Source organism: Protopterus annectens, chromosome 11.part0, assembly GCF_019279795.1.
Source record: "Protopterus annectens isolate FY-2018-M chromosome 11.part0, PAN1.0, whole genome shotgun sequence".
Taxonomy (NCBI): Eukaryota; Metazoa; Chordata; order Ceratodontiformes; family Protopteridae; genus Protopterus; species Protopterus annectens.
In genome coordinates, this window is record NC_056745.1 from 136,783,287 (window position 1) to 136,801,507 (window position 18,221).

The 18,221-nt window shown below is 39.9% G+C and overlaps 1 protein-coding gene across 5 annotated transcripts in view; it reads left to right on the top strand.

Annotated features, from left to right (window-relative positions):
• Positions 1 to 18,221, top strand: part of LOC122815212 (voltage-dependent L-type calcium channel subunit alpha-1C-like) — a 2,602,552-nt gene that overhangs the window by 618,563 nt on the left and 1,965,768 nt on the right. The gene's annotated exons all lie outside the window — the stretch shown is intronic.

Sequence of the window (18,221 nt, forward strand, 5' to 3'; positions counted from 1 at the left end):
AGCGTGCAGAAGGTGCAAGCATTTCAGTGCAGCAACCAGAAAATATCACTATAAAAAGCAAAAGGTCTGCCTCAGCTCATGCAGCCTTGTGATGATGGTGAAAGCCCTGGGTAGGGTGTGTGTCGAGGGTAATTTTTGTGATGATTGGTAGCAGGCAGGGAGAAATTAGTTAAGGGATTATAAGGTGGGACCTTGTCCAAGCTTGCTTCTTCTGCTAGTTTGCTGTGGTAGCAATAGCTGTCAGACCCTCTCATCTAATGTCCATCTTAACTAAAATGTTGACATTCTGCTTGTCATGTGCAGAACATTTTGAACATGGCTCTAGAGGAACCCTCCTGGCAGCCACTCTTAAAACAATGACTTGGAGAGCAAATGCCACCACCCCTCCCATTCTTGAGCATTGACATCCTAATGTGAAATGAGCTGTAGAGTTCCTAAGGCATGTCACTGAGGCTGAACCTGGGGCTAGGGGGTCCTTCTCATAATGTTTCCTTTGAATTGATTTTTAACTCCCTAGGGAGGATTGAGAAGGCCCCCACAGGCTTTCTTGCACCTGTTGGACCCTCCTCTTTTTCCAGTATGGCATTATGCCTTCAAAAGTCTGTGCAGTGTCTTATGGAAGATGATGGACTGAGGACCCTTTGATCTTCTTTTGCACCTCTGTCATTTATTTCTATACTTGTGAGGGTCTGGCCCCTGCCCCAAGCATGTTATATTTATTTATGTATTTATTTATTTATTTGACATTTGTTGACCGGGTTAGTCTAGCTGGGCCGGAGCCCTTTTTCATTGGAGGCCCGGGGAAAAAAGCTCCACACACACACATCTAATTAACTAATTAAGTACTTACACATAATACATAGCTAAATAAACAGTAGATACTAGGAGTACAGTTAAGATGGGTTAAACAGTATTGACAAATAGATTCAATAGGCTGATAAGTTCTTCTGGTAGAAGAGAGCTAAAAAAAAATAAAAAATAAAAATGTTATCAGTATCCTGCTCATGTGTCCCATGTGAGAAGCCACAGATTTACCTTACTGGGAGCTGGCTATTACAGAACATCGCTGTCTCTTTCTCTTTTAATTTTTCCTTAGGACGGAGTCTTAGGGCTGTTCTGAGACAAACTAAAATAATTAGTTTCTTTTCTTAGAATCTTTTCCCTGGCATGATCCCTTCTTTGGGAAGACTCTGCAGTGTACGGAATCCTGTATAGACTTGCCTTCTCTTCCTTGTCTGTACCCTATAAGAAGATTAATAACTGTCTAAGGTATAAGAAATAGAAATGTTGGATCATTCTTCCACTGAATATTCTTCTCAAAATGTTATTTTGCAATTTAGAGGCTCACAGATTCTGTGACATCTACCACCAGAAGGGCAGGCAGCCTGTAAAAAGTACCTCTGGAGTGATCTGGCCTTCTCTGTAAGCATCATAAACCGGATTCCTACATTATTCCCTAGGCACAGTATAGGGTCATGAGGCTTCGACATTTGGGCACACCTGCTGAACATGTTATTTGACTTATGGATGTTTTCTTACATCATCTGGGCACTTTGTGGCCTTAACAGCCTTTCTTATTGGGACTTCCAAGATGGCTACACAATGAGTAACAGCTTAATTCTAGCTCTCCCAGTGTGAAAACAGAAACTTGGCAGAGAAAAGCCAGTGGGCCTAAATTTCTGGGTAAATTTCAGGAAGTGGTTAGTAAGTGCACTGCATGAATGCCAGGAAATAAAAAATACAGAGGACTTAATGGAAAATCATCTACAAAAGGCAACATAAAACACTGACTGGGAAAAACATTGCAGTTGTTCAGCAAAAAAAAAACAGTGCAAGTTCCAGATGTGACTTCCAGTAAACTAAAGGAAGGTATAAAGCAACTGCACACAGAGCTGACTAAAATTAATGAAACATTGATGGAGATTGTCACCTCAAAGAATAAAAGACTGGAAAAAAATGGAAGAAGCTTTAAAGAGATATTCAGATAAGGTTATAAAACTGCAAAATTCAGATATCGAATAAAGACAAGGTTGGCTGTATATGAGACAGCACACGAAGAAATATTTCAAGAATACTAGAATTAGAGGGCAGAGCACATAGGGAAAACTTGAGATTTTCTGCTGTACCCGAGAACCTGGAAGGAACAGACTGTATTAATTTTATGAAAGTGCAAATAAGCAACTGGACTGGTATTCCACTCCACAACAGGAATTTGTAATTGAAAGGGCACATTGTGTATATGCTCCAAACCTGGCTAAGAGAAAACAAACTAGACCTTTAATAGTAAAGATGCAATCTTACCAGCAGAAGGAACTGATTCTGACAAAACTGTGACAGAAGGACAAAGTAGTAAAAGTGGGAGACAGCAGAGTGTTTGTAGAGAATGACTACTCATTGTACATCAGGCAGAAGAGTAATACATTTATTCCTTTATTCAGGGAATGTCAAGAAGCAGGCATGAGAGTCAAACTCCAGTATCCAGCTATCTTCAAAATATTTTTCCTGGAGGAACAAAATCATTTTTTGATGAATTATATGCTAAAGAAGAAATACAAAAGTTTGTCGAATAAAAAGCGAGCTGTGAAACAGAAGGAGATTTTGCTTTTTGCTCTTCTGGTAATAAAAGACCACAGTGAGACTGTGCCAGTGAAATCTTTCCCAGTATTTCAATTGAAAATGCATGAGAGAGGGGGAAAAGCAGAAGAGTTGATTAGAAGAAATGAGAGTATGTTGGATGTGAAGCAGAGACAGGGTTTGGCAGATGGAGATGAAAAGGAATAGAACAAGAAAATCTGGAAATATTGGACTTCTTGAACTTTGTTAAATTTATAGAGGGCTCTAAAGCATATTCCCTTCTTCATGTCTCTAATGTTTGGAGAATAAAATCAATAACTTGGAAACTGACAAATGTGGGATTACCAAGCAATAATTATATTTGTGAAACACGACAGAACAAGAAAAATCTGGAAATATTGGACATTTTTGGACTTTGTTAAACTTGTAGATGAATCTAAAGCACATGCCCTACTTCATGTCATTAATCTTTGGAAAAAAATACTCAGGAAAGGGAAAGAGGAGGAAGAAAGTTAACTGTAAGTAAATCATCTTTTCATAATAATACTATTTTAATTGTGCGTGATTTTCTTTGCAGGTTACAGAGTAAAGTTTTTTCAGTTATTTTTAAGTGTAATGGGGATGCTAATGTAAATTGCTGCTCCTCTTTTTTTTCTTTGTTTTTTTCTCTCTTCTTCTTTCTTTCTCCTTGTTCAGTTTTAAGAATTGTAGACACTGCAATGCTAAAAAAAGATATGGTTAAAAGAATATGACTAAAGAAAAAATTGTCTGTTTTTTCTCATTCTTGCATAGGGAAATGACTGGGTTAAGACCATTAACTTACTCTAGTGGCATGTAAGAGAAAGCAAGTAAATAAAAAAAGAATATTGAAGAATATTATAAGACTTTTTTCTGGTAAACAAAGGTATGCACAACAGTTTTATGTCTGGTTCTCATGTCTCTAGTGGACAATCTGATAAAGAGAAATAGCTTGGAGAAAATGTTTTCTGAATGCATTCAAGTGTTTTTCCAGCTGAGAGAGCTATAAAGATAAGACATACCAGACAACACTTAATACAACCATGGGCTGTACCATGTGTCTTAGCAGGGATAACCTTTCTTTTAGGTTATTTCAAGTCTCTGTGTTTGGCTGTCAGTTTGGAACATTTTTTCCTGTTAGGAGGATAACACTTCAGTATTTGAAGATGTACATAGTTTAGTGTTTATTAAGTTAATAGGTTTTGGGGGTGTTAGGGTGTGTTTGTATTTTTGATTGAGGGTTTTCAGTAAAACAAAAAAGTTCTGTAAGATGTGACATAGGGTCAAATGCAGATGGCAAGAAACAACTATATAAAGGATTAACCTGCCATACAGTACATGCATGTAACACAAAAGCTAGAACTAAACGTTTAACAAAAAGCTGTTATACATAAAAGGTGGGAGTAATAATTTTTCAAGAATATGATACTTTCTATAATGACTTTAAATGTTAATGGTCTCACAAATACATACAAAAATGAAAGAGTAGTGAACTGCATGAAAATGTAGAGTGGAAATATCTGTGCTACAGGGACATGCTTGGAAAGAACTGAATGTAAATTTGATAAATAAAGGTTATCAGGATGGCTATTCAGCAGAATACCTGGGGAAAAAGAAGAAAGGAGTATTTTTATCAATTGCAAGAGGAGCTTCACTGATGATATAAGAGGATAAAAAAGACAATAATGGTAGATTTGTAGTACTAAGGGGCTACTGGCAAGGAATGAGGATTACACTGGCATGTATTTATATTCCACTGAAAACTGCTGTAATGGAGCTTAAGAAATTTCTGGGAGAAATCATCAATTTTCATCAAGGAATATTACTAATAGGTGGGGACTGGAATTTGATTTGCAACAACAAAGATGTGTTGGGGGGCAGAAAGGAAAATATAACAAAGGTGGGTAGATTTTTAAAGAAATGTATGAAAATATTTGGCATGGAAAATGTAATTCAGTACAAGGAGTTCGGAGTGAACTTACATATTATTCCCCAAGATACAAAAACTGGGCTAGGCTAGACAGAATCTACATTTCACAGGAACACATGCATTTAATGGAAGGTCTTGATACTCACCCAGTAACTGTTTATGATCATGTGCCAATAATAACTAAAATAAAAACATAGGGTAGTGAAACAAAAATGAGACACTGACGCTTTCCCACATATCTGTTGAAAAGAGAGGAATTTAAGGAAATGGGTATGATATTATTCAAGAGCTATTAGAGAAGACAGAAATTTATTCTGAAAATATAGCTAAGGAGTGGGATAAAATTAAAGTGGAGTTTAAAAATAAGGTGGAAATAAAAGAAAGGGAGATATGGTTAAGAAGTAACGAGAATTATTTAGAGGGAGTGACAGATGTCAAAGTATTGCAAAATAGGGGGAATTCTCACAGAGGGGTAACTAAAGAATGATAAACAGAAAATAAAGGATTACCTTGATAATATGCATTAGTTTAGAAAGATTGCTGTTAAGCAACTGTTTTTTGATAATAACTTCTAGAGCACAAAAACTTTTAGCACAACAACTCGGACAAAAGAAAGTAGAAAGGGCTATCACCAAGCTTAGGGATCCTATAACAAGGAAGATAAGGGATCCTGTAAAAGTATTAGAAGTGTTCTGGAAATTCTCTGAAAGCCTATATAAAGCAGAGAAATATAGAAATCAAGAAAAGGTACAAATGGAAATGTTTATGGAAGAACTAAACATGCCAAGATTACTAACAGGATAGGAGGAGATGAGTTAAAAATGGTGATGTATAACCAATCTACAGGAAAGTCCCCAGAAATAGATGGTATTCCTATGGAAGTTTGGAAGCTAGGAGGGAAAAAACTGATAAAGATCTGGAAGGTTTTGTTCAACAGTGTTTTAAGAGGAGAAGAAGTACTAGCATCCTGGAAGAAAGTGGTGGTAGCTCTAATACCTAAAGAGAGTAAAGATCCAGCTTCATACAGGCCCATTTTAATACTAAACCATGATTATAAAGTGTTTATGTCTATAATGGCTAAAAGAATGGCAAAAATGACGCCAACATTCACAGATATGGATCAGTGTGGTTTTGTGGAGGGGAGGCAAACAATTGACAACATTGACAGAACACTGATGATCCAAAGGGATGCAAAATGTAAGAAAATACTACTGTATTTGGTGGGTCTTATTGCAGAGAAAGCATTTGACAGAGTAAGCTGGGACTTTATGAGCAGAACAATGGAAGCATTTGCATTCCCTGATAAAATTATAAGGTTGATTAAGAGGATATATGAGGGATCGGGGGTAAAAATTAAAAGTTTGCAGGGTCCTCTCTGATAATTTTTGCTTGACCAGAGGAACCAGGCAGGGGTATCTTCTCTCCCCTTTGTTATTTGCATTATATTTAGAGCCATTGGCAAAGAAAATAAGGGACTCAGAAACTCTATAATTGGTATGGTAGTCAAGAAAAGCTGGCTCTGTTTGCAGATGTTATTGTTTTATACCTGACAAAACCAGAAAGGGACATTATAGTGTTGTGGAACTTATTCATACAGTTTCAGATCTTTTCGAGACACAAAATTAATGCAGCTAAAACAAAGGCAATAGCGGTAAATTATGTACCCTCATATGAATTGGTTCAACAATATCAGTATTTATGGGGACATGAAAAAAAGAAGTATTTAGGAGTATGGATTAAACATGATACTGTTGTGGCAGCTAAGGATATGTGGGAAGAGACTAAACAAAAGATAATTCAAAAACTGAGAAAATGGAAGCTCCATTATATGGATATTGATAGTAAGATATAAGCAGTTAAAAATGTTTTAGTCTCTTTAGTCTTATACACAGGTCAGGCATATTTTTATCAGCCAGAGGAGTTGTGGATAGCAATTAGTAAAGAGCTGAAGGACTTTATCTGGGAGGGGAAGATGGCAAGAATCAAGTGGGATAAGCTTATTCTTCCAATAGAACAAGGCAGATTGGGATTACCCAGTTTGAAGGGGTATTTTAGAGCAGTACAGTTCCTGTACATAGCACAGGCAGAAAATTATAATGTAAAATGGAAAGAGATGATGATGAAATGGTGGGGGGGGGGGGGCTCAAGAAACAAGGTGAGATTGGGATTTTGGACACAGACCTTTAAGGAGAATAACAATAATAATACATAATATTATATTCATAAAGTAGCAGAAAGTCTTAAGCCAACACTGGAATGGAGCAAGGAGATTCTGCCAATAGGGATGACTGCAGTTAGGGATACAGATGATAGGCAAGAGGGGGATGGAAATTATTGGAGAAAACTGGCAAAGGAGCCAAGTTATTGGGAGCAAATGACTAGAGAGGGAAAGATAATAGAATGGGAAGATGCCAAGAACATAACTGGACTGCAGGTTAGAGTTTGCCTTCCCTATCAAGGATTGATATCAGAGTATAGGCAAAGAGAAAGAAATAGGGGAGTCCTAAATGACAGACAAGTACTGGTAGAGTTTTTAGTTGAATTTTGAACAGAAGTTGCAATTAAGAAAGGAATATTAGTAGAGCATGTAAAATATTGCATGGTAATTATAAGAATCAATCAGGGTAGGTTAGAAAGGATTGGGAAGAGAGATTGTATAAGCAATTCACAAAGAAACAGTGGAGGATATATGTATGTCTCCCAAATATGCAACAAAGTCTACAAGATTTAGGATATTTGCTTGGAAGTTTTTACATAGGTATTTTTATACCCCAAGTAGACTCCAAATAATTTTTCCTCAGGTAGACAGCAAATGTTGGAGGTGTGAAGGGGAAGAAAGAGGTACATGGAAGAGGTAACTGGGAACATATTTTCTGGGAGTGTAATGAGTTGTCAGACTTTAAAGATTCCCTGCCAACTGCTCTGTCAGAGATACTGGGTGAGCAAATTGGTGTAACTAAGGAAATCATCTTTTTGAGCTGTGGTACAGAATCAGAATTGCCTTGACATAGTAAGGCCATGCTGAGTCTAATTATGATGGCTGCAAAAAAGTAATTGCTATAAAATGGAAATCAAAGTCTAAGCCAACTGTACTAGAAGTAACAAAGATAGTAACAGAGATAAAACAACTGGAACTGGAATCTAGAAAAGGGTAGGAGCAGATTACATAGGAAAACATGGGAATTGTGGAATCAATACATGCAGAGGAGGAGCAATGTTTAAAAGAAGGCAGGATTTGAATGAGCAATGTAATGTTTGACTGGTAATGACTGGATGTATTATAAGTGATGTATGTTTGCAGCTACAGTTGTGTCAGCATGGTTTGCAATATATAATGTTTGCAAATTAAATTGTGTCTGTATGGTTTGTTTTCATTTATATAAATGCACAATTCCCTATATCATACGTGATAATTTAATAAAGATGTTTTTTGTTTGAAAAAAAAACAACCACTCTTATCATACCAATTTGTCCTTCTATTTGGCTGAGGCTTTATTCAAACTCTTCAAGCTCCCTTGTATCTAACGTCAGGCAGTCTGTATAGAAGCCTTTTCCATGACCTCTGCAATGAAGTTCCATGTTGTCCATTGCACTTTTGACAGCACTTGCAGTTGCTTTTCTGTATGGAATGACTTGGTTATAGTCTGCTTATAAATAATTCTGTGTAGCCATCCTTGTTATGCATTTTTTTCTTGAAGAGTGTGGACACAGATTCTGCAAAAGGAGAACAAAGCAAGGGTTATGTGTAAACTATAATCCCATGACAATATCCAGGTGGAAGAGGCTTCAGTTTAGGCAGCGATATCCATTAAAGCATTATATGGCGTTACTTTCTCAGCTTGTTCTGAGAGAGCTATGCAAGAAACTGCTTCCACAGTCTCACACAACAATTCTGAATATGTCGCTAAGACATAAGACCGTAACCTGTTTTTTGCTGATTTGTCTGTCTTGGAGGGCCATTATCCAGGATTGATGGCCCTTGCCATTATTAAAAATATTGTTTGCTTGTAGTTCAAAGCATCGTACTGGTCATTCCTAAATACTCCACAAGTAAAGTTTACAGTTAATGTTTTATTTACACAAATAAATAAAATAATGTCCTATTTACACAAATAAATAAAATAATGTCCATGGTGCCTTGGTGTAAATATTCAGGAGAACAAGGGAACAAATAGTTTTAAATGAGCAAACCATCATTTCATAGAAACCTTAACCAGTTAACACATGGACATTTCATTAAATTTCATAATTCCTTTTTAAACTAAAACATTCCAGTTTATCTTAGCATTCATCCATTTTGGTTGATATGTTTGAAACTTGATTATATAAAAAGAGCCATTGCATAATACTGTATTACCACTCTATTTACATAGACAGATTCTAAAATCATAAGTCTTCTGTAATATATCCTCACTACATTCAGAGACCTGCTGACCAAACTGTTTTAAGTAAATACAGTGATAAAACTTCAGGAGTCTTTATTTTAGCTTCATAGCACCTCTGCTACCAGACTTCTGTGGCATTAAGTAGATGGAATAAAAATAGTTTTTGCTGTCTTTAATCATTACAGTTCTATTCTGTGGTTTATAGAACTGAATATTGTAATCTTGATACCTTATGTCACTGATATGTTCTATAAACTTAACTTTCACAAGATCCTTGGTATGTGAAGTTGTTCTATCTCGCCATTCATTCTTTACTGATGGGTTCAGAGCTGATCCCTCTGCTCCGAGTCGCCCAATTGCAAAGCTCGAGGTCTTCAAATAGCTCAAGACCAAGTCCCTATCCCATGATGCATCTGGAATTACCCCAGATCTAGTTTGCCGCTGCAACAGATCGGATGTTCTGCATTAGCTCGGGCCAGTAAAACTGCTTTTTTCATTATTACTTAAAAATGTTTGATGGTTAGATAGTTTAAGGTAGTTTTAGTAGAGTTTTAGAAAGCTCTTATAGCTTTTGGGTGTGTTTACCTACTTTAATCCCTTCCCAGTAGTGTGTTTTATTCAGTGACCTTTTGTCACAAGTTATTCCTATTTCTTGTGTGTTTAGCCTTAGATTTTTTCGGATAGGCTTAGTAGTTGATTACTGTTGAAGCTTGCAGTTGACGGTATCTTGTTATATATTAGATAAGGCTTGTTGTGTCTCTTAGCAGCTGTCTTCTTTTATTGCACAGTCTGTTTAGAATTTCTTGTTGCATGCTTTAGACAGACTTTTTCTGTCACTTTACATTTATATTACTTGTGTGTGTGTGTGTGTGTGTGTGTGTGTGTGTGTGTGTGTGTGTGTGTGTGTGTGTGTGTGTGACTTAACCTGATTTTATTAAGGCTTGTGTGAATAATTAGTGTTAAGTTGTTCTGTGGTGACAGTAATTTTTCTTTGATTGTTATGGCTGACCAAGACAATCATCCTACGTCTGGCTTTAAGAAGTGCCCCAAATGTGGCCAAAAGATGTCTGTTACAGACAGCCACATAAATTGTGTATATTGTCTAGGAGCCCTGCATTTGCAGAATAGCTGTGCTATATGCCATTCTTTTTCCTCAAGGGTCCTACAGGAAAGGAAATGGAAACTGATTGACAGAGGGTTGTTGAAGCCATCATTTCAAGAAGCTTTGCATGACCATGATGGATCCAGCAAGTCCTCAAAGTCTTCTAAGACTTTGAACTCTAAGAAATCTATGAAATCTTCGGCTTTGGCTCCACTGCCATCGGAACCGACAGTTTTTACCTTTCGGAGCAGGTCCCCAGTCCTGGAACTGGTGTCCGAAGCTCCTAAGAGTCCGTAACTACAGTCAGTACCACTTTCAGTGTGTTCTTCTTGGACCTCTATCAGCCTTTCAGATCTGGATGTGGATTGTGTGGTGCAGAAGCTGTTATCGGCACTGGTCTTGGCAAACATTTTATCGGCTTCGACCTAGTTGGCTTCAGAGCTGAAGACCCTTACACCAGCTCAATCTATTTCTCCTCCGAGCCATACTGGTCCTTCGGAGCTGGAGGAGTCGGACCTGTTGATAGTGGAACCCTTGGATCTGACGCCTGGGGTCTATATTATAAGATCAACGGTTGAAAACATCGAACAACATATGGTCAAGTCAGCACCATATGGTCGATGTCTTCAAACATCGACCTTATAAAAACAAAAAAGAAAAGAAAAGAAAAAAGTATCCTAATGGATTTAAGCAGTGGGTCAAGCCCCCTTGCACTCCCCACACCCCCCGCTACTTAAATATACCAACTCCGAGACTGCACTACATTGCAGTAAACTGAAATCTCCCTTTACGGAGATTTATGTTTACACATTCAATGTTCTCTGCTTTCTCTATTCTCGTGTCGATAATATCAGCTTTGATATTGTCAGCTTTCGAGAATATAATATAGACCTGACGCCTGTTCCAGTGTCTTCGGCTCTGTGCACTCTGACGTCCTCAGTGCTGACCGAGGGCTTTAGGAGCCAAGACTCTCTGGTCGGGTCCGGGGAGGATAGTCAAACTGACTTGTCGGTTCCGACTCTGCCTCTTGGGGCTTTGGCTCGGATGATCTCGGCTCCTACCCCTGGTTCGGAGCCCACTGTCCCGGTGCCGGGGGTTTCGATGGTTTCTTCGGATCCATCGGTTCCCTTGCATCGGAGCAGGGGTGCTTTCAATGCCATGAGGAGAGTCATGTCTCCTAGAACATCTTCTACCTTAGGTCTGGCTTCCTCCTCCCCTAAAGCGCCTGTGTCTGCTTCTGCCTCACACATCCTGACCAAGCGTAGAGACCCAGAGCCTCGGGCAGCCCAATTGGGTAGGCCTTGCTCTTCCGAGACCTCACCGGAAGCTCCCACTGATGAGGTTCCCAGGAAGAGATTGTGTAAGAGGAAACATCTAGACTCCCCTCAGGAGTCTCTAACATCGAATACTGACTTAGATGAGTCAGAAGGGTCCGCAAGGTCCCCCTCTGAAGATATCTCATTTGCTGAGATACTTGAAATCCTTAAGCAGAGGGGTGACTGGTAGTCCACAAGCCCTACTGAGGATGAGTTAGTTCTCCTGAAGGCTTTCGGGTCTCAGCCCTCCACCTCTTGGGTGTCTCCACCCTTCGATGAGCTAATGCAGCTGGTCTCACGAAGGGCATGGGAGTCTCCGGATACTATGGAGCCTGTCCCTAGGAGGCCTGATAACTTCATTTCTGCCCCCCTTTGACAAGACATTCTTAAAAAAAAGGTGTTCTTGTTGATGCCACGGTGGTGGCGGCAGCCACCAAAAAGGAAATGTCTGAGACTTCCTTGTCTATCCATCCTCCTAACAGAAACTCCAGGATCATGGGTAGATACGGAAAGCGCATGTTAAGTTCAGCGACTTTTGCTCTTCGTTCGCTCAACTATTTAACCCGTTTTCTCCTTAAAGAGCTAGGAGATACTCTTCAGGGGACATTAGCTGCAGGAGCTACCAACAAAGTTGCCGCCCAGCTTGCTACCCTCAATTCTATAGGCAGCTCATCCATGCATCTCATCTCATAAGCAGCTGATGGGAATGAGTAGGGCAGCAGGTATAAGAGTTGCTCTTAGGAGACACTCCTGGATGCGCTTGTGTTCCTTCGCGGAGCCCTTCAAGTCATCCTTCGTGAATACTCCCTTTGACGGCTCATCCCCTTTCGGGCTTAAAGTGAAGGAAACTTAACCAGGTGTGAACAGGATGGAAAGACTCTGTCTGCCATCAGGGTTCGTTTTTCCACCCCTACTCGACCCTACCCTAAGGGTCAAAGGGGAGGAAAAGTGTGGTTCCGAAAAGCCCAAGGAGTCTTTCAGAACACACATGGTGAACCCCCCTCCAGAGGCAGAGGAGGGAGCAATAATGGAAGACGCCACCCTCGTGGCAGAGGGGGTCCGCATCACCAGGGTGACAGATCACTTCTCTGGGAAGCCCTACCAGCGCTCCTGAGAGGAGACCTGACTGTCCTGCTCTGGAGGCAGTTGGGGGTTGCTTATCTTTGTATCCAGACGCCTGGCTCAAAATAACAAAAGACAGCTGGGTACAAAGTATCATTTCCAGGGGATACTTCATCCCATTCGCCACACCCCCTCTTCCCATAAGAAAAATCCTGGACATTCTACCCAGTTATAGGGAACAGGCAGCAATAGAGGTCCAAACTATGCTAAGAAAAAGAGTCATCCAACCAGTCTCAGCAGACCAGACAGGATCGGGAACTTACTCAAGATTCTTTTTGGTTCCAAAGAGGACGGGGGACTGGAGACCCATACTGGACCTCAGCAGACTGAACCAATACGTAAAGAAAGAGAAGTTTCAGATGGTCACGCTTCAGTCTATACTTCCTTTCTTAGGGAAAGACAATTAGATGTGCTCGATAGATCTCAAGGATGCTTACTACCACATAAAAATGGCCAGGCCATCCAGGGATCATGTGCACTTCCGGTTGGGAGCCAATCATTACCATTTTCGAGCCCTGCCCTTTGGTCTCACTACAGCCCTGAGTGTGTTCACCAAAAGGCAGTGGTCATGGCTCACCTGAAGCGTCTAGGATTCCAGGTGTTTCTGTACTCAGATGATTGGCTTCTTACTGCCACCACCAGGCATCAACTCATTCAGGCCAGGGAGTCCACTCTGTCACTCTGCAATCAACTGGGCATTACAATCAGCTCAGAAAACTCTGCTTTGTCGCCATCGAGCATATCATTTTTATCGGGGCAGAGCTGAATACCACCACCACCACACTAAGGCTTCCAATAGTAAGAGTCTTTGTCCTTCATCAGCATGTCAGCGTTCTGATATCCAAAGACAGAGCGCCAGCATCAGAAGTTCTGAAATTATTAGGCATGATGGCAGCATCGATTCTAGCCATACCACTAGCTCATATGCACATGCGGATACTACAATGGCTGTTGTTCACTCAATGGTCTTACCAAGAACTTCCCATGTCTTACACAATAATGACTACAAATTCCTGCAAAAAGGATCTTCAATGATGGTTGACCTCACTTCATGTCACGATAGGACACCCATTTGTGCTACCCCCTCCAATGGCCACAGTGACCAAGGACGCTTCCCTGATATGGTGGGGGGAGGCATTTTCAGGAAAAGACAGCCCAAGGCACATGGACCGATCAAGAAACACATCTGCATATCGATGTACTGGAGATGAGAGCAGTACTTTTGGCATTGCAGTACTTTCAGGACTCTCTTTCTCTGGGTACGATTGCGATTCAGACAAACAACATGTAGGTGGTCTGGTATTTGAACAAACAAGGAGGAACCAAGTCCTACCCCCTTTGTCTCAAGGCTGTGAGAGTATGGCTGTAGGCTTTTTCCACCCAGCGATTTCTGTTGGCAATGCACATCCTGGGGAAATCCAACGTGATAGCAGACAAGCTGAGCAGGGCAATCTTGTTGCCCCATGAGTGGTCCCTCAAGCAACAAATAGCGGACACGATTTTCCACAGGTGGGGCCAGCCTTGTTGCGACCTCTTTGCCAGTCACATGAACATGAAATGCAGAAACTATTTTGCCCTGATTCGCCCTCCGGGAGAAGCCCCAAGGGACGCACTTGTACACAATTGGCCTCCAGGTATCCTCTATGCATTTCCACCAATCCTATTGATATCCAAGGTTCTACTGAAAGCAAAGACCCTGGAAAGGACCATCATTCTCATAGCCCCTCATTGGCCTCGTCATATTTGGATCCCCTTTCTTCGACTTCATCTTTTGGAGAACCCTTGGATTCTGGACCCAGTTCCAGACCTTCTGATGCACTCGTCGGGGGAACTTCATCCCTCTCTCTAGTCCCTGAAGCTGATAGCTTGGCTGCTCCAATTCCCATAATAGCCAGGTTCCATAACCTTTCCAATGAGACAAAGCAAATTCTCTTATCCTCTCATAAATCTTCTACGAGGGAACTATATCTTAGCAAATGGAAAAAAGTTTCTATTTGGGCCTTTAAAAACAATATTTATCCGTACCAAACCCCTATGGCCTCCATTTTGTAGTTCTTGACTATGATTTTCAACAAAGGAGCTGCAGCAGCAACAGTTCGGGTTTAACTGGCTGCTATTTCTAATTTTCATCTTGGATTCGAAGGATTGAATATTATGTCACACAAGTTATCCAAAGCCTTTCTCAAAGGGACCTTTCATATTAGACCACCTGTGAAATCTCCCTATTCCCCATGGAATCTAAATTTTATGCTTTCCCACATAATTTTTCCGCCATTTGAACCAGCTTCCTCATGTGACCTCAAATTTTTGTCCTGGAAAACCATCTTTTTAGTAGCTATTACTTCTGCCTGCAGAGTGTCAGAGCATCAGGCTTTATCTATCAAGCCCCCTTATTTGATATTCCATGCTGACAGAGTCTCTCTTAGAACAAACCCCTCATTCTTGTCCAGAGTTTGCACTGAAACCAATCTCAACCAAATTATTGATTTGCCAGTCTTCTTTCCCAACCATTCAAACAATTTAGAGTACTTGCTGCACAAACTTGATGTTCACAAACAGCTCAGATTTTATTTGGATAAAACAAAAGATTTCAGGAAACCATACCAGCGTTTTGTTTCATTTTCAGACTCCAGGAAAGGTAGACCAGTGGCTAAAACAACTCTCTAAATGGTTATCTGATTTATTACCTTTGCTTATTCAGCTGCTGACATGCCTTTACAGCATAAAATTAAGGCCCACTCAACCAGAGCTGTTTCTACATCCTCTGCTTTTTCTGGCAGACTTCCTATTGATAACATTTGCACAGCAGCCACTTGGTCAAAACCTCATACCTTTATTACTCATTACAAAGTTAACAAGGCCTCCAGGGACAGGGCCTCCTTTGGATCTACGGTCCTGAGAAATATACTCCCGTGAGCCACCCGGGGTTGATGGTGCTTGGGACGCTACCCATCAGTAAAGAATGAACAGCATGATAGAACAACTTCAAATAAAGAAGTTATGTACTTACCATAATGGTCCATGTAAGTTGTTCATCTTGCTTTCATTCTTACATCCCTCCCACTTACCCCCTCCTGGGCTGTTAGATGACCGAGATGCTGGATCCATCCTGGTTGCTCAGTCCTTCTATACCTTTCTCTTGGGAGTGAAAGAACGAAATATGGTATTATTATACGCATGAAACAATATCTGAGGTAACTCCAGATGCATCATGGGATATGGACTTGGCCTTGAGCTATTTGAAGACCTCAGGCTTTGCAATTGGCCGACTCGGAGCTGAGGGATTGGCTCCGAACTCATCAGTAAAGAACGAAGACGAGATGAACAATTCACATGGAATGTTATGGTAAGTACATAACTTATTTTTCTCCATTATACACTTTGTGGCATGAACATATGATGGTGTTGATTACTGTTTGTAAGTTTCACATAAAAAGCCCATCCATTAATATTACAGGAACATCTCCTTAAAATGCCACAAAATGTGTAGGTTTTTGTATTGCCCTTTATTTCTGAAATCATTGTCTATTCACTTTAATAAAGTACAAAGATTTTTTTTTACTACTTTTTTTGTTGTTTTTATAATTATGCTCTCATCTTTTAAAGTAGTCTTTCCTATTCTAAAATGTGTAGTTTTCCTTATTCCAAAATGTGTAGTTTTTACTTTAGTAACTTCAGTGGCCCTTTATTATATAATATAATATAATAATATTTTTTTATTTATTTATTTCCTGACTTTGTATCTAATTGTGTTTCATTCTGGTTACTTTGTAATAAAATCAGTTGCAGACTCTAGAAAGCATGCCATTCCTCTACAGAACCATTTCTCTCCACCTCTTAATACATTATCAGAAGGTGGGTCTGGATGATATGAATCAGGAAGTAATTAGACAGTTGCTTAGCATACAGTAAACAGTAAAACAATAATTTATGTCAGTCTTACCTTTATTCTTATGTATGGGGTGGGATCCAATCCAGCAGATCCATCTTGGCCTTATACAAAAGCTTGTGGCCTTCAACCAAGTTCTCAGGCACAATTCCCTTCCCAGAATGCACCTCTTCATTACCTCAGATCTCATTTGCCACTTCGTAAAAGACGCGGTCATTCACAGAGCTCCAGGCTAAGTTTACCATTTTTTTTTATTATTCATAATTTAAAATACCTTTAACTCCTACTTCTTTACCCTACTCATTTCATAACTATTTTTCGAATGCCTCTAGTTTTTACAATGAATTTTTATCAGAAGAACATCATTCTTTTTTCTTCCCTCCCCCACCCCTCCATTTTTCTCAATAGGACGTCTTTCTTCTAAAAAAAAAACGTACTATCTTTCCTATATATATATATATATATATATATATATATAGATAGATAGATAGATAGATAGATACATGATTCCACTTGAAACCATGGAATGTTCAGAACATCGAAGTTCTAATCATTGAGACCAGAACATCGATGTTCAGAACATCGAAGGTTCAAAGTGGAAGTGCCAGGTAAGTAAAAATGGTAATTTTTGGGTGTATATGCAGGGCAGCAAGGTGCCCTGCATGTTGTGTGTGTGCCATCTGAGTGTTGGCATTGCAGGTAGGGTACGGGAAATCTCCCGTTTAGCGCTACTGCATATAGTGGTAAACGGGAGATTTCCCTTACCCCACTGTAGTGAGATCTTGGAGTTGGAATATTAAAGTAAGGGGTGGTGGGCACAGCTCCCCACGTGGGGGGTGCAGGGGGGCAAAGCCCCCCTGCATAAAATAGTTTTTGAATGTTTATTTCTTTTTCTGTGGTTCACTTTGAACCTTCAATGTTCTGAACATTGATGTTCTGGACTCGATGATTAGAACTTCGATGTTCTGAACATTCAATGGCTTCAAGTGGAACTATATATATATATATATATATATATATATATATATATATATATATATTTCTTTTCCACAGTTTACATACTAGGTGTTATTGTTTATTTGTTTTGTTGGTGTTTGCAAGTTTTTAGCGAGTTCTTTATATTGATTAGTGTTGCTAGTTCTGAATTCTTTTTTCCTTTTTTGCTTGTGGTAAACTGCTGAAAATGTCTCAAAAACTTGATAAACCCTTAGGGTTTAAAAGGTGTGAGGAGTATGGCAAGAAAATGCCATTAAGCGATACACACAGTCTGTATGTGTATTGTTTGGGCCATTTGCACTTTCAAGAATCCTGCAGCATTTGTCTTGGCTTCAATTAATATGTCATATTAGAGAGTAAAAGAAGCTAATGTTGAAGTGTTTATTGAAAAGCCCCTTTTCAACAATATTGGACAGACCAAAAAAGACTCCTCTGTCAGCTCCAAAGGTATTACTGATGCCTGCACAAAAGAAGGCAAAACACTCTGCTCCATTAAGTACTTTGGAGCAGAAGAGAGTTGGGTCTGAAATTTCCTCAGAGTGCTTACAGCTTTCTGCTCCAACAACTCCTGCTGAGATGCAGGCTCAGATCCGAGACCAGTCTCCCTCAATCGAACCAGTTTCTTCTAGGTTGCCTTCTCCAATGTTCGCAAAATCTAGGTCTCCGACCCTGTCTACCTGGTCTACTAGGAGCCTTTCAGATAAAGATGTGGATAGGGTGGTACATAGATTGCTTAACGCTTAAGACACTGGTACTGGCCAAGTTGTTGTTGGATTCGAGCCCTATGGGTTCGGAGCCAGCAAAGTCAGCCCTGGTAGCTTCTCTTCCTTCTCTGATCCAACCTTTGAATTCAGAGCCAGAAGATTCTGATTTCCAGATTGTACGTCAG